This window comes from Microtus pennsylvanicus, chromosome 11 (assembly GCF_037038515.1).
Source record: "Microtus pennsylvanicus isolate mMicPen1 chromosome 11, mMicPen1.hap1, whole genome shotgun sequence".
Taxonomy (NCBI): Eukaryota; Metazoa; Chordata; class Mammalia; order Rodentia; family Cricetidae; genus Microtus; species Microtus pennsylvanicus.
In genome coordinates, this window is record NC_134589.1 from 38,421,098 (window position 1) to 38,445,169 (window position 24,072).

At 45.9% G+C, this 24,072-nt stretch overlaps 1 pseudogene; it reads right to left on the reverse strand.

Moving 5' to 3' along the window:
- Positions 1-2,266: 2,266 nt before the first annotated feature.
- LOC142831580 (tudor domain-containing protein 7-like) lies at positions 2,267-22,515 on the reverse strand (annotated as a pseudogene).
- Between the last annotated feature and the right edge of the window lie 1,557 nt (positions 22,516-24,072).

The window sequence follows — 24,072 nt, forward strand, 5'->3', positions numbered from 1 at the left end:
TTGAACATGGCCTCAGTAGCGTAGACATTAAAGGAAACAATCAGTAATTGAAATCTCTAGAACTGAGAAGCTTTTTTATAACAAAGGATATAATTAACAACATAATATCAGCCTGTAGAATGGGGAGGTATCATGAGACATATAAGGAACTTAGGAACTTAATTCTCATAAAAACAAATATTTCAGTACAATTACGTCACAGACCAAAACTGTAAATTCTCAACAAATGAACTTGAAATGACTGAAAGATATTTAAAATCTGCTTAAATATAACATCTTTAATCATTAGGGAAATGCAAATTAAACAATTTTGAGATTTTATCTTATTCCTGTAAAACTGACCAAGGTTAAAAATATCATTTGACGGGGCTGGAGAGATGGCTCAGTGGTTAAGAGCATTGCCTGCTCTTCCAAAGGTCCTGAGTTCAATTCCCAGCAACCACATGGTGGCTCACAACCATCTGTAAAGAGGTCTGGCGCCCTCTTCTGGCCTTCATGCATACAGACAGAATATTGTATACATAATAAATAAATAATTAAAAAAAATATCATTTGACAATTTATGCTTACAGCTACTTTGAACATTAGCATGGTGGATTTTTAGAATTAGATAACATACTACCTTAAAAACTTAGCGACATTTTTTTATATTATCATAGACAGAATCTGAAAGCAACCCAAAATGTACCTTTTTATATTAATAATAAATGAGAATCTTTGTCATGTTTTTTTTAAAAATATTCATAAACATTATAAAGAGTCAAAAGGGCCATTTTAACTCAACCTCGTCATTTAGTAACGCCCCCTTTGCCATTGTAGTGGGGTGAGAGGCTTTAGCAGATCTTTGCCTTGTGGGGCAACTCGGGGCCCCCACCTTATTACAAGCATTGTGAGCAGACAAGTGTTAAATTTAGATCTAAACATGGGCTGGCTTAGAAGCTCATCTGGGCTGTTCATAGGGCCCCAGCCCTGTGCCAGGGCTTTTATAGCAATAGTTCTTGAAGACAGTGTAGTCCTGCACCCATCTAAACAGAGCTGGGAATTCACTTTTCTCTGGACACACTGCATAGTAAGAAATATAGAAACCAACAATCTGTAGTTTTTTATAAGCACATTATTTTAAAGTGACTTAATTTAATTTTTTAATTTTTAAACCAGAGGCTTTTACCTGGATGCAGCACATGATGACTGGATTAGAGCATCCCCAGAAGACAGATGTTATTAGGGCTGGTAGGCCCTTTTAATGTCAGCTTACTCCATTACCTGCAGCTCCTTAATCCACATTTGTCATTTACCAACAGCCACAGGGATATTTACTTGCAATCTCTTGCCCTACTGCCAAAACGGAAAGGTCCAGGAGGCCTTAGTTCCGTGACCCTGGCGCTAGCATCAGCTACTTTCCCTGGGCAAGGGCCATAGATCTTTGGCACAAGGCTTTATATGGCATTTGTAGAGGGGAGGCTGCCATTTAATCCCTAGCACCTTATTTTTCAAGGAAAACAAGCCTTATCTTTGGAAAGAAGACCCCATAGGGAACCCCATTGGGGATCCTCCCAGGACCTGGCTTCAGCAGCTCCGTCCACAGTGAGCTCCTAGTTGTATAGCACAAGCTTCCCCCATCCACACCTCAGTACTCACAGCAATTTAGCAGCTTTTCTCTGAATGGGATTCCAGAGGCCCCAGGAGGCATTCCCTCCAGGGAACTCGTCAGGTCAGGTTTGGTCGGCCATCTGGAAGCCTCAACTCAGTTCCTGGGGGATGCCACATCGGTCACCATTGAGGCTCCTCTTTAGCCCTCACACTGCCAGTAGCAGCTGGGAAGACCTGTGCATTGGCTGTAGGGGGAGGGAACATCCTGGACTGTCTAAGGCAGCCCTCCTCCCCCAGTCCTCCCGTGTGGTGCTGGTAGACTTCAGGTCAACAAGGGAGGACGTCACTCTCAGCACAGGGATTTCGGGGGGGGGGGGGCAAGCATTCCCTTCTCGTGGATGTTCCAACCCCAGTCTCTACCTGACGTAGCAGGGAGAGCTAATTGTGAGCAGAGGTGGGCAGGATTACATGGCCCAACTAGTCATCAGCTGGGCTTATTCCTGAGCAGCGTCTAACGGAGCTAAAGCCTTTGTTTGGTTTTGACACAGCTAAGAGAGCTCTCCCGTCAGTGAGCTCCCCTGTGGGGTGGGGTGTGGCAGAGGCTCAGTGTTACCCCAGCACCTGGCACTGAGGGGAGAGTTATGCTCCCTGGGCTCCTGCAATGATGCTAAGGAGTTTAAGCATCTCTGCGTCGGCGCCCATGGTAACAGCTAAGGCGGCCGCTGTTGGGCCGGGGAGGAGACTCACACGCAGATGTGGGGGCCACAGCTGCCCCCTTCTCTGACTCTGGCCAGGGTTGCTGCCATGCCCCGTCCTGCATCCTGCTGAGAAGTTTGCTCAGAGCTGGAGCTGGTTGCCCCGCCTAGGCCTGGCTCCAGGCTGTGCTGCAGGAGATCACAGCCCTGCTCCCTCCCTCCTTGCAACAGCAAGCAGGACAGTTCAGCAGCACAGCCTAGAGAAGTAAAGGAGGGGCAGACTGTCAGCATTTCTTTTGGATTTTCATAGAGTTAGGGCCAAAGAGATGGTTATTTACTGCCCCATGGTACCAGATTTAGACTCGAGTACAAACAGATATACAAAACAAAGAACATATTAAGCACAAAAATACACAAACAATACAGATGCGCAGGCGCAGTTTCGGCGTAATACCCAAAACAGACTTTCAGACGGAGACCTCTCTCCTCCCAGAAGAATCACGTACCCTTTGGACTGTGGGGGTGCCCCGAACAGCCCTTCCTGGGTAGGACTCACCGAATACAGATGGGCCAAGAATCTGGCCCCAGACACCTCTGGGACGTCTCCCAGGGCTGCGGTCGGGAGTATGAGCTCGTCAGCTCCTCCGCGGGTCCGCCAGATACAGATACACCTCTGCCAGATACGGATACAGATGGGCCAAGAATCTGGCCCCAGACACCTCTGGGACGTCTCCCAGGGCTGCGGTCGGGAGTACGAGCTCGTCAGCTCCTCCACGGGTCCGCCAGATACAGATACACCTACAGATATGGGCCCCAGACACCTCTGCCAGATACGGGTCTAGTTAGCTAACTAGTACGGTCGCAAGCGCAAACATAGAAACACAAACGGTCACACAGACAAACGCAAAGACTAACGAATCAACGCTGGCCAGCTTACCTCCCTGTGGTGGGTCGGTAGTTCCTGGGGGGTGTCTTCAATTCCCGGCCAATGCACCAAATGAAAGATCCCCAGAGAGGACCTTTCCTCTCTGATGAAGACCCCAGAACCAGGACACTCCGAGACCAGGCCACAGGATGCAATTAACAGGAGGTTTATTGAGTAAGCACAGGTACCTGCGGGCAGCAAGTCTTTCGTAGGGCTTGCGCGCCTGCAGACTGGGGGAAAGTCTTTTTATAGGAAAGAGGGTAGCAGAAGCGGATTACAGAAGCAAATGCATGGTTATTGGTCAGCTGGAATGGGCAAGGGGCACAGGTGGTTTTTCCTTTCCCAGAATAGATGTATGGGATCAGGTATCCTGTTTTTCTCTTGGTTCTTCCTTTCCCAGCCCAGATGTATGGCAACAGGCTTCCTGTTAATTGATTCTATATTCTGCCTTGCAGCCAGGAACCCTGACCTCACTCTACATTTACATTGTTCGTCAAAAGCCTTGTGGAATGACGTTACAGCAGCTAAGCTGGGATCTTCCATAGGGGGAATTGTTTCTCCTGTGAATTGTTGATATATCCTAAGTTGGGCACATGTGCTGGCTATAGGCATCCTGTTTCCCCTAGGCAAACGGGATGTTCTCATGAGAGCCGGCTAGCTGCAGGTCCTGAGAGGGTCCTGAGGGTCTCAAGCGGACAGGATGTTTCTCATGAGAGCCGGCCAGCTGTGGGTTATGGGGGGGGGGGGCGGCTGGGCTCATTATTGCTGCTAACTTAATGCTACTAGGTAGGGGTCTTTTATTCTTTCATTGGTATATCTGGCAAATTATACTTACCAAAATGTGGATGCCTGGAAAGTGTTCTGCCATTTTTATGTTTCTAAAATAAATGATCATTTGAAAACATCACCAATGCCTTTTTAATAATTCTTATATTTTTCCAGAATAATATTTCCAACCTGACGTTTTTAGATGTTTTGATTACTTGGGACTGTGGTTTTCAGAATTATGGCTCAGAGTTTTGAAGACCAAGGAAGTAAGATGACCTGTTAGCATGGTCATTTGAGCACAGACCTTGAGACAGCCTGTCCAAATAACAGGCCTAGAGGGTACCCTACCACTTGGCTACCACCCACAAACTGCCCTGGGTCTGAGGTACATAAGAGACACGGGGGATATAGATAAGATCGAGGTCAATTCATGAGAGTAGGTCAGGGGATAACACTGTTGACCTTGGAAATTGGTGTACTGTCAAGGGTGTGGGAACTTACAGGAGAATCAGCTATCTATTTAATGACAGCCTCTGAGAGACAGGATAGAGCTGGCTAATCTAGGAAACCAGGAAGCAGGAAACCACGTAGAGGAGGCTGTCATGGTGTGGGGAGGAGAGGTGGACTGGAAAGGGCAGTGGAGTAGCAGTGCTGACATGCTTGACTGAAGGGTCAGGATGTCAGGCAAATTAGAAAACCATCAACAAATGAATGAAATGTGGGGGATGGTGAGGTGGCCCAGTGGGTGAAGGTTTCTGCTATGTCGCCTGAGGACCTGATCCCTGATCCCAGGGATCAGTGCTGGAAAGAGAAGACTGACTCCTGTAACTTGTCCTCTGACCTCCACATGGAGCTGTGGTGCATGGTCACCCACCCCACGTCTACACAAATAGGTACATGTATGTGCTTCTGATTTTTTAAAGGGTCCATTGTCACAGCAGTCTGGAGTGATGTCTCAGCAGTGAAAAGCACTGGCTTCTCTTTCAGAGAAACTGAGTTCTAGTCCCAGCACCCACGTGGTAGCTCACAACCATCTGTAACTCCAGTTCCAGGGGATCCATTGCACTCTCTGTCCTGAGAGAGCCTGAGGCCTGGGTGTGGTCATGTGCATACATGCAGCAAACACTCATACACATAATATCAAGATAAGTAAATGTCTTTGGTCTTTTTAAGGTATTTGTCTAAATTGATTTTGATCACAAATTTATCTGAAGCCCTGATATTCTATTTCTTTAAAAAAAAAATTCATTTTAAGTGGACTATAAGAAAGACCTTCAACTGATGGGTACATACCATTTTAAATCTACTTAAATCTGACTGTTGTGTTTTTTTTTTTTAAAAGAAACCAAGGATTATTTATTGTGGTTAGATTCCTAGGTCTGATGTAAATTGAAAAATTAACTTCTGAGGTACCTGCAATGTGGAAAGGACTCTTACTCTCCATACAACACCTGCAATGCTATCTACTTCCAATAAAAAGCAACAATGAAGATACTCAAACCGAAGTGAGCACACAGATAGAATATTCATGTATTGATCGTGCGTTTGTTGGAAGAGCACTTCCAATCAGGAGACAGGAGGCTGGTGAAGCAAGCTGAGCTGGGGAGACAATGGAAGCAGACCCTGGCATCTTCAGTCTCTGGTTGGCTGGTGCTGCCCTGGCCTCACCCGAGGCTTTCCTATTGCAAAACCTGACACACCAGCACCCACCTCTCTTTCCCCTCAGACTACAGGGCTGTGTACTGTCTAATCAGTGTGGCTAAAGGGAAGGCAGCTAAAGGGAAAGAGATAAATGGGAAGAGGGGAGAAAAAAATGAAAGAGCAAACAGCACAGGCAAGAATTCCTGGAAGAAGTGGTCAGAGACCAAAAAGGAGCTCAAGAGGGAAGAGAGGATGGAAGGGCTTTTCCTACACATGGAGAAGGTACAAGTAGAGAGGTCATGACTAGATCATAAAGACGGTGAAATTACAAGATGGTGACTTCTTCCTCATCCTCCTGACCTGAGACAAAAGCCTGGCAGCTTCAAAAAAAGGCCTGATGGGCTTTTCCTCCTGCAAGTAGGACCCCACCACCACCTATGGACCAATCCAACAAGACTAAAGCCAGACCAGAATGTGTTTTCCCCCGACTTATGGATCTATCAGCTGTACTGTCTTCGTTCAATCTGGACAGTTATAAAATGGGGGTGGAAGACCTTAAGAGCCCCCAGACATCAAGGAGAGCCAGAACCTCAGCTTCCTGAGGCCCCCTCTGCTCTGCTCAGGGTCTTTCCTGTCTGTCTGTCTTGCTCTGTATTGTGATTCCTCTCCCCTAATAAAAGCCTTCGACAGGCTGACTCTGTTGCTGTGGTCTGCTGTGTCTGAGATCTCACTCCACCACTCTCCCTGCTGTGCTCCATAGTTTTCCTGCCTTTAGTTCTTTAACTGGCAGAGAAGCAGAATTCCAGAAGGCCCCTCACCTGCAATACAAGTAGAGGTGCTCAAGGTGAACTGGCCAGGGGGAGAGGGGCTTGTGCCCCAGGAAGAAGGCAAACGCGGTTGAGATGTCAAGGCTCTTGGTGCTGTATTAAATGTGTTTTCTTTGTGAGGTGACATGAACTTTTAGACCTGAGGTAGATGGCTACAGTTTGCCTCTTGAGCATCACTCAGACTTCCACTTCGTAAAGGCCTGACCTATGGAGAGTTTAAACCAGCAGCATAGTGGAGAGGCAAGCTTCTGAACCAGGTGCTGACCACGGTTTTTTCAACAAGCAGAGGTGGTAAAAAACTAGTTTAGGACGTAGAATGGCTCTGAGAAACCCAAAGAATATTTAGAGCATGTCCAAAGAGAAACTTTTGGCAGGGGTTGGGGGGGGGGGAGATGCTCCTCTGTGTAGTTCCAACTGTCCCAGCACATGGGAGGCAGAGGTAGGCACACCTGTGAGTTGAGGCTAACCTGGTCTATATAATGAGTTCTAGGACATTCAGGGCTACATAAGAGATCCAGTCTCAAACTGACCCCCACCAAAGGAAGAAGCAATTATTAGCTAGCATGATGGCGCACACATTTAATCCTAGCACGTGGGAGGCAGAAATAGGCAGATGTCTGTGAGGTCGAGGCCAACCTTGTCTACAAAGTGGGTTCCAGGACAACCAGGGATACACAGAGAAACCCTATATCAAAAGAGAAAAAAAAAAGATTGTATACACTAATTATCCCAGAAAAACAGCAATAACAAACATGAATAACAAGAAAACCTCTTTTTTTCCTCTTAAAATTTATTTTATTCAGCTGGGCAGTGGTGGCGCACGCCTTTAATCCCAGCACTCGGAAGGCAGAGGCAGGCGGATCTCTGTGAGTTTGAGGCCAGCCTGGTCTACAAGAGCTAGTCCCAGAACAGGAACCAAAAGGCTACAGAAAAACCCTGTCTCGAAAATCAAAAAAAAAATTATTTTATTCTATTTTGGGGTGGAGATGGCAAGGGCAGTTACAAAGGGACAGGAAATGAATGGGATCAAGATGCACGCTCTGAAGGACACAAGTAAAATATATAATGGAAGGAAGGAGAAGAGAAGTAACAAGAGATACAGAAATCTGAAGGGGAAGATGTAAGATTAGCTAAGCGTGGTAACTCTTGCCTATAATTCCAGCACTTGGGAGGCTGAGGCAGGAGTACCAATCATGACTTCCAGGCCAGGCTGAGCTACATGTGAATTCAGTCTTATCTGTGCTAGAGAAACTGTCCTATAAACAAGCAGACCCACAGAAACCAAAACCAACCAGAGCTGGGACTGAAGCTTACTCGGCAGAGCGATGGCAGAACCCTGCTTCATCTTCAGCACCGTGTAAACCGGAGTCACACCAGTGATCTCAGCACTCGGGAGGAAGAGGCAAGAAGATGGGACGTTTAAGGCCAGCCTCCGCTATGTGGGACTGTGTCTCATAATCACAAATAAGATCCTGGAGAGGGATGACTCAGTCCATAAAGCGCATTGCAAGCCTGAGAATCTGAACTTGAGCACCAGCGCTCATGTAAAACTGGGCGTGATAGTGTAAGCTTGCAATCACGGTGCTGGGGAGGGAGAGACAGAAGGACCCCTGGGGCTCCCCAGCCAGACAGCTTGGCCCAACTGTAAGGTGCAGGTGGATGAGAATTTCATGTCTCAGAGGGGGGCAGCATTGCTAAGGATGATTCTAAGGATTGCCCTGTCATCTGCACACATAGGCACACACATGCTGAAGGTCATCCTGGGATATATATGTAGTTCAACACTAGCGTGGGCTATGTGTAATATATAAGTATATGTGGAATAGTGTGTACATGGAGGAGGGGAACATCAGCAGTTGGAACGGTTTCACACTCTTGGGAAAGAAGCAGGACAAAACAGGACAACACAGGACACCATTCGCTGCATCAGCTGCTCCAGTCCCCAGTTCTGCTTTCTCACCGAAATCTTGTCTAAGCAGGTCAGACTCTACTCAGAGCTGTGTCCCTGTGAGTGGGATCATTTTGTTCTCAGGTCTTTAATTAAAACCACATGCAGCTCATTGGTAAAATAATGCCTAACCAGGAAGTAGAGGCAGGAAGGTTGGGAGTTCAAGGTGATCCTCAGCTACTCAGCAAGTCGGAGGCCAGCCTGGGCTACACACATAAAATCCAGTCTCAAAAGAATTAAAAATTAAATAAGACATAGCCAGGCCTGGTGGTTCACAGTTGTATTGCCAGTTCCTCCGGGAGCTGAAGTAAGAGAGTTGAAAGTTCTTGGTCCATGCAGAGAGTTCCAGGATCTGGGTAACTAGTGAGAACCTACCTTTCAAAATAAAAGTAACCTTTACAAAAGATTAGTTACATCCCAGTGACATAGCACTTGCAATGTGAGGACCTTGGTTCAAATCACAGCATCAGAAAAGAAAAAGCTTAATATCAGACCTCCTTTAGGAATCCTGAATGTTTCAATCTCATTTCAATGCTATATTCTGCTATCCTGAAACCCTTCAGGAATGGCTTATTATAAGGATTTTGGGGATGTTTAAGGCTGGGTTCCCTTTACCAGGCTGTTGATAATGATGTGTAGCAACAGGCTAAGTCGTCTAATCATAAGCCTGGGAGAGCAGATGCCCCGTGTAAGCTCGCTGACAGCCAGTGAGCATGAAGAAAGCTGGGAGGGCAGCAGAGGAGCTGGAACGTGGATGCTGTTGGCTCCGGCTCTTTGGAGACTGTGTCTCGGCTTTCATTGAAGACAAGGTCATTCACAACACTTGGAGGCAGTGACTTTGTCTTCATTTGCTGCGATGGACAGATAACCCATTTTATGGATGTACAAAGTGAATCACAGAGGCTTATGTCTGTGTCAGGCGCAGGGCATGAGGATAGCTCTGTCGACCCAGGGTCTTCCCTCACTGTCCTGGCATATATTTGATTATAAAGTCCCCGTGAAGATACGAGTGTGAGGCTTCAGCCTGTAATGATTTGCAATAAGGAGACGGTGGTGCAGAAGACAGCACTGGCGTTCAGAGTGAGGCAAAGCCGAGCTCAGAAGTATGTCTGGTGGGTTATAGTGACGCCTGTAGTTTTCTTTGGGACTGAAGAGTTAGGAGCATCTTGACCAACCTAGAGATGGAAAGGACACACGAAAGGTAAGTAAGTGTGCAGATGAACCGAATCAGCAAGGGATCGCTGAGGAGAAAACCCATTTCAGTCCAGTACACCTGGGTTTCCCTCTTTACCTGCCTGATGGTTGTTCTGAGAAAACATGACCACTTGCTCATGAGTCAAGAACCTATAAGCCACTAGCAGTGTGCAGCTACACTGGATCCCATATGCACAGGAATTCTACTTCCTTCCTTGAATCAAACCCAAAGGATCTCATTATGTTTAAAGAGGATTTGGAAAGAGATTTTAGGATCTAAATTTTATTTTTGAAACAAGGTCTCTTATATATCAAGCTGCCTCACTACGTAGTGGAGAACGCCTTGAACTCTTGCTCGTCCTACCTCCATCACCCAAGTGCAGGGAATATAGGTGTGTGCACCACACCTGTGGGGAGTGGATGAGTCCTGAGTGAATGTGTACTGCTAACATGGGCACAGCCATGCCAATGACCCCAATGCCTCAGACCTATAGGAGTGGGACGCCTTCCCCGGTAGGTTCAGAGAAACGACAAAGCCTTCTTCTGGTCCACGTACCAGTGTTTACAAATGATTGTCCAGTGTGTGCAAAAACTAGAAACCACAGCTTCTCCTCCTGGATGACTGCAGCCTGGGACTGCTCTCCCCGAGACCTCCTACTGAGATGAGCTAGACCTGCCTCCTTGTTCAGCTGTAGACCATGAGCCCGCTTCTTTACTTGGCTGTGTACTATAAGCCTGCGTCCTTCATTCAGCTCTATAAAATAAATGAGCTGGGCAGCAGTCAGTGCTGGCCATCGGAATGAGCGTAGCCCAGCTGATCCCCGTCTTTCTGTATATGTGTCCCTGTGTCTGTCCTTCTCTCATTCCCGCATCAACCAGTTAGGCCAGTTCTTGAAGCCATGCAGAGTGTGGCATACACCTGGTTTAAATATTTTAAATAATCCAGTTCCACCCTTACTGTGTTTGAGTTTATGACCTATCAGATTTTGTATGCATTTTCTGAATACCCAACTATTATGAACCCCAGGAAAGGTTGGAAGGAAATCTCAGAAGTCAGGACTCACTGGTGCTTAACTGTTGAAGACAGCATGAGACTGCTGTCCTTTGTACCCGGCCTTGTCCACCAAACTTTCTTTACTAACATTTCTCTCCAATACTCCAGGATCCATCATCCACAGCTCCTTTCAGGTAGGCTGGGGAGCTAAGCAAAGGGCTGGGGAGGGATTAGTTGCATTGGTTGGCCTGCACTAACCTGAAGGCAGTGGATGGGCTTGATTGTTGTAGAATATTATTGTAAGATGTGTTACATTTGCTTATGCTGTGGAACATTTGTTTAATAACGCTAAGGTGTGTTGCATTCTTTTATGCTGCAGTTCTTTAACTCTGTGAAGCTGTGTTCCTGTGCCTGTCTAAAACACCTGATGGCCTAGTTAGCGCTGAATGGCCAATAGCAAGGCAGGAGCAAGGATAGGCGGGGCCGGCAGGCAGAGAGAATAAATAGAAGGAGAACTCTGGGAGAAAAAAAAAAAGAGCAAGAGAACAAGGTGGAGCCGGCCACCTGGCCACCCGGCCACCCAGCCACCCCCGGAGTAAGAGTGAAGGTAACAAATACAGAAATAAGACGTGTAAAACAGCCCAGAGGCAAAAGTTTGATGGGATAATTTAAAGTTAAGAAAAGCTGGCAAGAAACAAGCCAAGGCCGGACATTTATCATTAAGAATAAGCCTCCGTGTGTGATTTATTTATCAGCAGGGTGGCGGGACTCCCAAAAGAGCAAAAGCAACCTTCGATATGTGGTCAGATCGACCGACCTCATTGGTATCAGGATTAACAATGCTACAATCCATCCAGGCAGGGCCCTTATGTCGCCTCCCGTGCCACTTGGCCCCATTGGGTTCTGGGTTCCCTTCCCGCGCTACTGGCCGCAGGTCCTTGCAGGGAGGTTGGAGCGGAACCATTGCATCCACTCTGCTCTCTGCTAGCAAGGAATGTGACTAAGTTATTGGTCAAAGAGTATTGTAATTAATAAGTTTTCTGTGTGATTATTCCGGTCTGGGTGCCAAGGAAACAAATGGGCAGACTCTGTGATTTTGACCTGTTTTAAACATTTGTGGCCCAGGCTGATGGCAAACTTGGCATTTTCTTTCCAGCACTTTCTGGATGCGGGAGTTGCAACTGTGTCACCATTTCCTGAACTTGACGTTGTAAAAAGAGCGTTATTACTTCCTGAGCGTGTTGTCTGACTCTTTTGTAATTACCTTGCTTCCGTCCTCGAGGAAACAAGCAAAACCAACTTTACAGTGAAATGTTTAACAGCTGCTGATTCAGTGATTCCTAAATGTGTGCTTTAAAATCAGAACCTCCAATGAAATGATACGGAAATTATCACCTCAATGCCATGTATTCTGTGGCTACTGAGGGTAGTCTCTATCTTTACCATAGTCTTGGTATGTCATAATAATTTGGAAGAAAAATTATTTTTTCCTTAAATTTGTTTGTTTTCAGGATACATTAAAATGGTAGATCCCGTGCCTGGAGGACCAAACAACAATTATGCAAATGTGGAGTTAATTCTTGACATTGCTAGAAGGATCCCTCTACAAGTAAGAGCCTTTGAGGAGCCAGTTCCTCCCTTTGCACTTGTCAGAGTGAAGACCTCACGCCCAGAGAATTAATGTGAAGTCTTTTTTAATATTTTGAATGATGTATTTTTATTTTATGTTCATTGGTGTTTTGCCTGCCTGTGTCTTCTGGAACTGAGGTTACAGGCAGTTGTGAGCCACCATGTGGGTGCTGGGAATTGAACCCAGGTTCTCTGGAAGAGCAGCCAGTGCTCTTTAACTGCTGAGTCTTCTCTCCAGCCCTGGAAAGTTCTTAAATGTCTTTATGTGAAATAAAGCACTCAAGGAAAGAAGACGCGAGAAGGAAGGCGTACTTTATAAAATAAACATGGTAGACATAGAATGTTTGGGAAGAGCTTTCAGAGATTCCCCCGCCCCCATTCTATGCATCTCACCTCCAAGCCATCTCAAGTAAGAATTTAACTATTTCCTGAAGAATATCTTAACTACAGTATGGTACTGTTTTTGAAGATTGTTTCTTTTTAATATTGTATTTGGAAGTTTACTATAAATATCTTAAAGCCCAATGGGGGTGAAGGGAATTATCCCTTAGACCAGTGGTTCTCAACCTTCCTAATGCTGTGACCCTTTAACACAGCCACTCATGTTGTGGTGACCCCGACCATAAAATTATTTTTTTTGCTACCTCATAACTCTAATTTTACTGCAGCTATGAATTGTAATATAGATATCTGTGCTTTCTGGTGATCTTAAGTGACCCCTGTGAAAAGGTCTTTTGATCCAAAAGGGGTTGCAGCCCACAGGTTGAGAACCATTACCAAACTTAAGTGACCCTGTCAGCACTAGATACAAAGGCAGAGTTGGGTGGCCCAGAGAGTAAAGACAATCACAATTTCTTTTCCTTCCTCCCTCTCCCTACCCTAGCATTGTCCTTAAATATGAATTAGCCCCCTTTATATTTTAAGTAAATAATCTTATTCTACCGGTGAGAGCTATTTCTTCCAGCTTTTCTACTCTTATTATGGCTGAAGGAGAAATGGAGGTTACATGGGCCCTCCAATGCTTATGACACTTTAAAAGTATAATTGGGGGGAGGATGTCTTTGTTAGGTTTCCTAAGATCAGATAGTATATATTTCAGATGTAAACTCTAAAATTTTAGAAACTTTACTTTAGGATATAGATTAAGAGAAATGATTTTCTTACTTGTTTAATGTGGATTTTGATTCATAAAATTAGATTTTTTTCAGAAATTTAATAATAGAATTTCTGTATGTCCTTGTATGCAACCAGTTTACAACACTGGATTCTAGAAACAATGCAAAGATGAATCAAAGCGTGGTGGTCACTGTAGGTCGTGAGTGGGACAAGACTATGTACCAGAAAGGAGGCAGAGATGCGCTGTTCTAGTTCCTTTCTTCTCTTGTCTTGTTTTCAGGCCGTCCAAGCCAGGTTATGTGGGCCTTGGGATAAGACTGCATCTTCTGTTGTGTTCAAACTGCAGGCTTCTTTCTCAACTCTTTCCTGGAGTGGCAGTGGTAAGAAATCATTTCTTGGTTTTTTTTGCTTGTTAAATTTTTATTTGTGTATGTGATGTGTGTGTGTGTTCCTATCTATATGGGTGTATATGAGGACAGAGTGGAGGCCCAAGTGTCAAAGGCCTCCTCCACCACTTTCTATTTACTTCTTGAATTTTTCCCATATTTTAGGAATATAACTTAAATGCTATGTACAGATACTAAACTGAGATCTGGAATGATACTGGGATTTGATTTGGAGAAACTCTGGGAGATACATTTTGGCAGTGATAGGGGTAGTTTTCATATCTCAGGGTAGGCTGGAAGCATCCTCAGAGGCAGGCTTGTTAGATGAAATTAGACTTCAGCAGTGCCTAGGGAGTGACCTGGATCACTAGGAAAAGCCTTGATCTCACTTCCTCAGATGTCTGCCTGCCATGGTTTTCTATGGGTGCAGAGATGCGATCAGTAGGCACCTTTACCCCAAACATGCTAAGAGATAAAAAGAAAAATCGAGAAATGATTTAGCCTCGCCAGTTCTTTAGATTGTCATGTGACTTTTTAAGCTAATAATTATAAGAACTACCCCTCCCCTTTTATGCAGTCACACACGGGGAGGGGAGGGTCCACACACGGGGAGGGGAGGGCTCACACACGGGGAAGGGAGGGCTCACACACGGGGAGGGGAGGGTCCACACACAGGGAGGGCTCACACACGGGGAGGGGAGAGTCCACACACGGGGAGGGGAGAGTCCACACACGGGGAGGGGAGGGCTCACACACGGGGAAGGGAGGGTCCACACACGGGGAGGGCTCACACACAGGGAGGGGAGGGTCCACACACGAGGAGGGGAGGGTCCACACACGGGGAGGGGAGAGCCCACACACAGGGAGGGGAGGGTCCACACACGGGAGGGCTTACACACGGGGAGGGGAGAGCTCAGCTCACACTCTGGGATCAAAAACAACAAGACCTTTTAAAATAGGAATGACTATGTCTTGAGACTGAACAGATTTGAACGCTTTTTCCTCCAACTCTCCAGAGGATTGCCATAGTCTCTCCAGACCTGCTGGGTCAAATAGTTTAAAAGGTTGAATTTGTTCTTGTTTGAATGGAGAGGCTGTAGTGTTCCCCTTGGAGCTGAATAGACTTTCAGGGACCATGGAATCATGACCCTGTTGAGACCAATAAAACCTCCACTTCCATTTTTAGAGGCTCATACAGGTTGAATTGTGGGGACTGGAGAGATAGCTCAGTGGTTAAGAGCACTGGCTGCTCTTCCAGACATCCGGAGTTTAATTCCCAGCAACACAGAATAGCTCACAACCATCTAAAATGAGATCTCTCATCTTCTGGACTTATGCAGACAGAACCCTAAATACAAAATAAATAATAATTTTTTTAAGTTTGAATTATTTTTTAGACCTCTGGCCCCAAAGCAGGCCTGAAAACATTGGAGGTCTTTTGCCTGTGTGTTGTGGTGAGAAATCTGTTATGCTTCTCCCTCTCCTCTTTTTCCTTTTCCTCTACTCCCACCCCACCCCCAATCCTTGTATCTTTGTATTGCCCGTGCTATAGCTGAATACTGTTGTCTCCAAGGACTGATCAAGGTTTTATATTATTCTTCTATCCCCCACCAATCTGCCTTCAATCTTTGGTAAATACAATAGCTTTAAAAGAAGGTATCACAGAGCCAAGTGTGTGAAACATGTCCGTAATCCCTGCACTGAGGATGCAAAGGCTGGAGGATTACAAGTTCAAGATCAGTCTCCACTACATGTCAAGTATCAGGCCAGTGTAGACTACACATCCTTTTTTGAGAGTGGGCAAAAAAATTGGCACGAGCTCTCATAGGTGATCTCAGGTCATTATTGTCTATTGTAGGTCTTCGTGTGGATTGGCAAGAAAATGATTTTTCGAAGCGCATCTTAAATGTTCCACAGGATCTGTATGAGAAAGGCTATGTGAAGGATGTGGATGATGGACTGAGGGTAAGTACTGACTCTAGGAGTGGTCAATTCTAGATACAAATATGGGGACTTGGGGTCCGATTCATGACATACACCCTTGCTAGGTGTAGGGTTGTAAGGCCAGGACAAGTATACCTTAAGTGTGGAGTGAGGAAGTGACTTTAACCTTAAATAGTTTAGTCTTGAAGGGGACTGGTCACCCGCAGAGGATTTGTTGGGTGTTAATTCAGTGTTTTAAGGAGGTACTGATTCTTCCTCTCTGCCAGCTGTTAGTGTATGAGGGACACCAGAAGCACCATCCCTTTCCCCTTGTGGATCAAGACAGAGAGGCCAGGCAGGTAGATGTCAGCTTTATTATTATAGAGATATTTGTGAACATGGCTTATGTGTATAACAGCAGTGAAGTTTATGGGGAATTAGCTAGGCTCCTCCTCACTCTCTTAACTGGCAGTGCTCAATAACCAGACTTCCCTCCATAGACAGCTTTTATCCTTCAACTTACCATATGACTGAGAACTCAGAAAGAGCATGTGTTCAGTGCTGTGAGCCGGTTTCAGAGGAAGAGGCTGAGCAAGCATGCCCGATTTCTTTCCAAATTGGCCAGTCAGATAACTTTTCCCTGGCCTAGCCCCTTCAGAGGTTTTTCTTTTGCAAACCTGACACACCACAATCAGGTTTTGTTTCTCATCACAAACTCTAGGGCTGTGAGATGTCTAATAATGTGACTGGAAGGGAGGACGGTTCAGGGAGAAGAGTCAATGGGAAAAAGGTGGGGAGAGAAAGAGCGAACAAAGGCACAGACTGCTGAAAGAAATGCCTACTGCCTGAAATGGAGCTCAGGTGGGAGATGCTGGAGCTTTCTTTCGCAGGAGTAGAGGTGGTTGTGGTAATATCCAGGGTGAGAGGAATCTGTGTCCCCGGTAGGTGGTAGGAGATGTTGAGACTTCAAGGCTCCACTGTTGATCACTGACTGTGTAAAGTCAGGACTAATGATCTTGCCCCAAATCCCAAAGAGATGCACCTTTTGATTTCCCTCTTAAGACACAAACATTTAGCCGGGCGGTGGTGGCGCACGCCTTTAATCCCAGCATTCGGGAGGCAGAGGCAGGCGGATCTCTGTGAGTTCGAGGCCAGCCTGGTCTACAAGAGCTAGTTCCAGGACAGGAACCAAAAGCTACGGAGAAACCCTGTCTCGAAAAATCAAAAAAAAAAAAAAAGAAACATTTGCAATTCTCTTTGAAACCAAATTTTTTTGCTTTTAATTTTCATCCAAAGCAGTGAACAGATATCCTCCATCAGTGTTGGCAAATGCAGAAACTGTACAAGGGAGAATTTCTTTAACCCATTGCAACAACTTGTTTCAAATAATTTACATGCAACATTTTTGGATTCCATAAAGGAGAATGCACCATTACTTTGGTTAAAAAAAAATCATCAACCAGCTCTTGCCTGTGGAGTCTCAAGTTCTTCTTCTTGCCCGTGGAGTCTGGAGTTCTTCTTCTTGCCCGTGGAGTCTGGAGTTCTTCTTCTTGCCCGTGGAGTCTAGAGTTCTTCTTCTTGCCCGTGGAGTCTGGACTTCTTCTTGCCCATGGAGTCTGGAGTTCTTCTTCTTGCCCATGGAGTCTGGAGTTCTTCTTCTTGCCCCTGGAGTCTGGAGTTCTTCTTGCCCGTGGAGTCTGGAGTTCTTGCACATCTTCACTGGGCCTTTTGTTAAGCTACCTTGTTTTTATTCGAGATTTTACTCCAGGGTTGTCTATGTCTTTGAAGAATTGCAGAGCAGTCCACAAGTCCATATGAACACAGGAGGCCCCTTTTCTCAAGTACAGATTGGTTTAATGGTTGCAGGCTACAAACCAGAGCTATCCAGACAGCATGATTTCACAGAGATGAAAAAAGTCCTTTCTGCTTGACATCTTGGTGGTTCTGAACAAGCAGCAGAAATGCCGTGAAGAGAGGTCTCTAAATCTTCTATTCTATGGTTTGTGAAATTATAGTCTTGATTTTCAATATGAGCCTGACCACACACAATCGAGAATGAAGCAGAGCACACACAACTCATAAAATACTTGAAATCTGTTGTATCATATGAGAAGCCTGCATTTCCTCCCCGCTTCCTACCCAGGAGCCAGCTCATGTTCGTGGAGTTTTTCGTGCTCGTGGAGTTGTATTTCCTGCTCACGGAGTTGTATTTCATGCTTCAGGAGACTTTCGTGCACAACTTCTTTATATCTTTGAAGAATTGCGGCACAGTGCACAATTTGAACACCGGAGGTCCCTTTTCTCAAGTACAAATTGGTTTAATGGTTGCAGGATGCAAACCAGAGCTACCTAGACTTCATGATTTCACCGAGATGAAAAAAGTCCTTTCTGCTAGTCATACTGTTGGTTCTGAACGAGCAGCAGAATGGCCTTGAAAGAGGTCCCAAGTCTTCTATTTTGTGTTTGGGGAGACTATACTCTTGATTTTCCTTACGAGCCTTGACTACACCCCCTCAAGAATTCAGAGCACACACAGTTCTTAAAATGCTTTTATTCTGTTGTATCATATGAGAATCCTTCATTTCCCTCCTACATTCAACTCAGGAGCCAACTCCTGTCTGTGGGGGCCACCCTGTCCGTGGGGGCCACTTGGAAACCTTCTTGTACATGGAGTTCTTGCAAATCTTCCCCAGGCCTTTTATCAAGCAATTTTTTTTTTGGAGATCTTACTCCAGGGTTGTCTATGTCTTCAAAAAATTGCAGAGCAGCAATCAAGTCCATTTCAATGAAGGGGTCCCCATTTCTCATGTATGAAATTGGTTTAATTTTGGCAGGCTGCACACCAGAGATAATTCAGACTCCATGATTTCACAGAGATAAAAAAGTAGCGTCCTTTCTGATTGAAGCCTAGGTGGTTCAGCACAAGTGGCAGAATAGCCTTGATAGAGGTCTCCAAATCTTCCCTTATTCCATGTTTGTTAAGATTATATTCAAAGGATGAGCTTTTTCTCTAGAATTCAGCAGAGCGTACACAAGTCTTCAGATTCTTGTATTCTTCTTTCTCCTTTAGCAGGAAATAGATGGCATTCAGACAGATGCCCCTAGTTCTGCAGGCAGTGCAGGTTGGTAGGAAGGCATCGAATGGCAGGGGGCACCACAGGAGTGGCAGGAGCTGCCTCCTGGGAAATGAATAATCCTGGAGCATTCTATGCCAGGATGATGCTTTGCCTCTCACTTGGAAAAGCATGCTCTCATTCTAGATTTAAAAAAAGAAAAAAAACCCTCCAGAGCTCTCAGGTTCTTAGATCTCTTTAGTTCTGAGATGCAGTTCCTCCCTGCCTAATGGCAAATTTCCCCTAACTTCCCATAGAGTAGGGTCTCTGAGAAGATGGAGCATCCTTGGAGGGACTTGGAGTCCTGTACAAGTCTGGTCTGTGCATAACCTCTTCTTCCTGCCTCACTGGCCCCTACTCAGAATCCAGGCTACCTCTATCAGGGATCTGTAAGTTCCCAATCCAAGCAGCCGAGGGACTTTGTTCTCATCCCATGCTCTCAAAGCTTCCAAGCTCTCAGCAGCTGTGAAGGAGGCTTTGCTGGTGCCAAAGAGCTCAGGTTCCAGGAAGGAAGACAAAGCAACCTGGCTCTTTAGATCTCTGGGTTGCCCTGGAAGACAAAGCAACCTGGCTCGTTAGATCTCTGGCTTGCGCTGGAAGCCCACACCTCACTCCACGGCCAGCAGAGTAAATTCTAGGTAAAAGAATGGCTAACGATGGGGAAAGAGAGGGCTAAAGATGTTGAGATGGAGGATGCTTGTTGTGCGATATGTTGTTTCATACAAATAAGTCTTGCCTGGAGATCAGAGGGCAGAGCTGGCCACTAGTTGATCAAAATGGCCAGGAAGTGGGAGGCACACGCCTTTAATCCCAGCACTAGGGAGGTGGACACAGGAAGTGATATGGCTGGGTGGAGAGAAGACTATAAGGCAGGAGGAGACAGGAGCCTGGCCCATTTGTTCTGAGGATTCATAGAGGTGAGAAGTTTCTCTAGTGGCTGCTGCTCTGCCTCTCTGATCTTTCAGCTTTCACCCTCAATATCTGACTCCAGGTTTTCATTGTTAAGACTAATTTGGGATGCACCTCATATGGCGTTCTGATGTGGGTCCAAATTGCCACATAAAGCCTGAAAAAGCTTTTTAAAAGGATTCTAAACACAAGAATAAAGTCAAGCATGGCTTCTTGGTAGCTGTATTTTCTCTGGTGCACTCTGGTTGTGGTGGGCAGAGGCACGATTCCTTTAAGAGATGTTGTGTCTGGCTTGGTGCTAGAGGCAGCATCCGGAACACATCCACTAGGGGCTGCACTTTCCTTATATTGACTAGCTCATGCTTGCCATAGTCTGACTCATACACAGACACCAGCCCATTGGTCAGGATTCCTTTTAATAGCACCCTGTACCATGTGTTGTCCACTTGGTCTCTCTCCACCGCTATGTGGCGCTCCTCAGACACGCTGTAGTACAGGATTATCTCTTCTGTCAACACTTCCAGCTTATGGATCTCCTGCCAAGGCTGGATGACACAATAGCCTGGGTGACAGGCCACGGGCACATACACATCCACGTGTTCCCCTGACTTTGACCAATGGACTGGAGCGGGCTGTTCCTCCAAGGAGAACGAGCTGGAGTGGTCCAGCACAGACTTCCTGATGACCTCTGAGTGGCTCTTTCTGAGACCCTCTCCAGGGTTGCCCGGTGCAGGTGTGCTGCAGTTCCTCCTGCCAGGCGAGCTGACTGCACCAGACATGGAGCTCAAACACATCTTTCTGATGCTTCCACAGGTCTGCATTTGTGATCTGCCGGTTAATGCTGCCGTGAGGGTCCGGGAAGTTCTTAGGAGTAAATAAGTACACATATGCGACCCGTTGGTTTCATCCACTTTGTAACCTTAATGCTACAGTCCACACAATTCAAAACAGACTCTCTTAACCAAAGAACAGCCTCCAGAGTCCACAGGCCAATGGACTGCAGAAGATCAGCCAAGCAGCACTCTATAGCCTGAGGAGGTATGGCAAGCATTTCCTGCAGGTCTGGGGGGGTGAGGGGGGATTTCTCTGAGTTCCGGTGCTTTCACGGATGTCACCTTGCTAGTGTCCAGAAACTGAACATCGAGTGCCTGGCTGCTGGGAACGTTCATGATCTCCACTCATAACCATTTTCCTTTGCAATGAAAGAGGCAGATCTTCCCAGAGAAGGCTAGCAAGATGAAGTACTCAGAGGTGAAGTGCTTGCAATGGAAGTATGCAGAAGGTCATTGAGCTTGGTCAGACCCTAGCGTGGCATCTGGCAGTAGAGTGTTCATCAGAGCAAATGTTAGTCACTTTGACATTTGTGTACATGGCATCTACCTGGAGATGAACTTCTAGAGATTTGTCACAGATGGCCTTCGGGCAGGTAGCGTTGATATTGATATCATTTTCTCCTGAGGTGTCATACAGAACCACCAGGGGGATGTCTGACTTGTCGAGTATCTCCACGGCGAAGATCTTCCCACACATTAATGATTCGACCACCATCACAAGGGGGTCATCATTCAGAATCTCCAGCCCTGCTAGTTTGCACGTCGTAGCTTGGAAGGACAGAGAGCGGAAGCGTGGGTTCAGTCCGTATGCTTTACTCTTTCACCCTCAGTATCTGACTCCAGGTTTTCATTGTTAAGACTAATTAGGATCACGATTATACTTCAGATCCTACCGTGGAGTGTGGCTCACTTTCCTAGAAGCTGCTTCAGTGAAGCCTACTGTGAGCTGGCTGTGCTGTGGACACCTGCTGGATGGAACAGGAAAATTCAAGGTTGGGAGAGAATTCCATAGCAAGGGCTTGGTGGCCATCACCAGATTTACTCAGCAACTGGATTTTAGAATGCCAAGCTACAGGGCTTGTGGTCGCTCTAAACTTTCCTCATTGTGGATCTTTGTGGTGTGGGCTGATTCCTCCACTCTTGGTACTGATTTCAGTTTTGGAGAACCTGTGATTCATTGGTTAGTGTCAAACCAGGAAGTGTGAGAACTCTAAGCTCTTTGATCCCTTTCTGTGATTGTCACTCAACTTGTCAAGATTGAAGAACTGGGCTCCTATAACTTGGTAACTCAGCCTTCACAACTTCACCAGAATCCTCAGAGCAAAGGTGCTGTCTCTGCTCTCAGAGCAGGTGACACTAGGGACAGGCAGGAACACCTGTCAGAGCCTTGCAGGGAAGGAGCATGGGGAGGGAGACTGAGCCAGGGGAGGAAGTATGGGATGCTGGCTCATAAGGTGCAAGCTGTATCTCCTAGATCTTTGGGAAGATGGGGGATCTGTGGGAGTCTCCAAGAACTACCCTAGGCAGACAAGACTGATCTACCACTTTTTCTTTGTGCCCTGACTTATGATAATTATGGCAATACAAGTCTCTGACTCACAACATTTAAGAACCACCAACCAGGTGTGGGGAGAAAGGAGAGACTTTAGAGTTGAGAGGAGAGGTGAGAAAGAAAATAGAGTGAGGAGGAGGCAAGAGCTTAGGCAAAGGCGAGAGAAGGGGGGAGGCCAGGGAGCAGGAGAATGGGTCTTCAGACACCCCAGCTGTGGGTGCCTCTCCACCAGGAACCTCAGGCAGGTAAAAGAGCCTGTGGGTGACTCAAGCTCCCTTGCCCAGGACACCCCAGTTGAAGGTGAAGGGAGCAGAATTGAGGCTTCTGCATCCTGCCCTGTGCTCCTCCCCCACCTTGACACCTGTAGGCAGAGAAACTGTTCATTTCATAGACTGCGGTTGGATCACTTGATACACACCTGTAGTGACCGCAGCAATGTTGCCTGTATCCTGTCGTCTTCTGGACTTTCCATCACTGGAATGTTCCTGAGATGCTGGGTGCTCAAGGAAATGTTGCCCAAGGCCTTGAATCTAAGCTTGATCTACCAATGCAAACTTGTGTCCAGGTGACCATGTGAACCTGGTGAACAGGCTTTCAACGCTTGACATTTTCTTTTTCCTAAATCACTGAAATGTCAGTTGGCATCTCACATGTTGCCAAATATGTATTGGTATGTTATATATCTGCATTATACATATGCTTATCCATACATTATGGAATGTCATTCCGGTGTAATGAAAAATGAAATGTCATTTGCAGGAAGGGAAAAAAGAACTGGAAAAATCATCACGGTGAATAAAATACTTCAGACCCAGAACTGAAAATAGTGATTATTTTCTCAACATCATGGAACTTTATGTTGAATGAGGGTGGTGTCTAAATGTGGAAGGAAGGGAAGCCCATAAGGTTTCTCACTAAGAAGACCCACAAATACAATAGGGATGGAATATGCCTGCCTTAGGACAGTGGTGGTGACACATCACATGCTTTTCATCTCTGTACTCAGGTAGCAGTGACTAACTCCCACACTCTGGCTCAACAGTTAGGCCCAATATACACTGGATTTCTCAGAGTCATTCTATGTCCTAAACTAATTTTAACCACCTCTGCTTGTTGAGAAAGCAATGGTCAGCAACTGCCAAGAAGCTTGCCTCTCCCTATGCTGCTGGCTTATGTCCTCCATGGGTGGTCAGCCTCCGCATCACTGACACGGGAGTAACACCCCCTCCTAGAAGGGGTTTCCTAGGACTGAAATGAAAAGCACAAACAGAGAGCCTTAAACACAGCTATGTTGGTGCTTTGCTCTGTCATTTTGAAGAGTGCGTTTGTGAGGACTTGATTAAATAGTAGAGAGTTGCAGAGAAAAATGTTCTTGCTGTGATTCTAGATTCTAGAAAATTAATACAATGAGCTGAGACACACTGAAAATATGTGTTGTCTGTGTAAAAATACCCAATTAGTCATTTGTATAAGCTGCTTAATATTTAAGGCCAAATTATCACACAGCTCCGTAACAATTGCACATATCATTAATATGTATTGGGTTAACCTTTTCTGGGCTCCTCCTCCTCCTCTTTCTTCTTCTTCTTCTTCTTCTTCTTCTTCTTCTTCTTCTTCTTCTTCTTCTTCTTCTTCTTCTTCTTCTTCGTCTTCTTCTTCGTCTTCTTCTTCGTCTTCTTCTTCGTCTTCTTCTTCGTCTTCTTCTTCGTCTTCTTCTTCGTCTTCTTCTTCTTCGTCTTCTTCTTCTTCGTCTTCTTCTTCTTCGTCTTCTTCTTCTTCTTCGTCTTCTTCTTCGTCGTCGTCTTCGTCTTCTTCTTCATTTTCTTCTGTCTTCTTCGTCTCCTCCTCCTCCTCCTCCTTCTTCCTTCTCTTTTTAATCTGAGACAGGATTTCTCTGTGTACCTTTGAAGACTGTCCTGTAACTTGCTCTGTAGGCCAGGGTGACCTCAAACTCAGAGATCCTCCTGCCTCTGCCCCCTAGTGCTGGGATTAAAGGCATATGCTCCACCATTGCCTTCCATTTGATTGC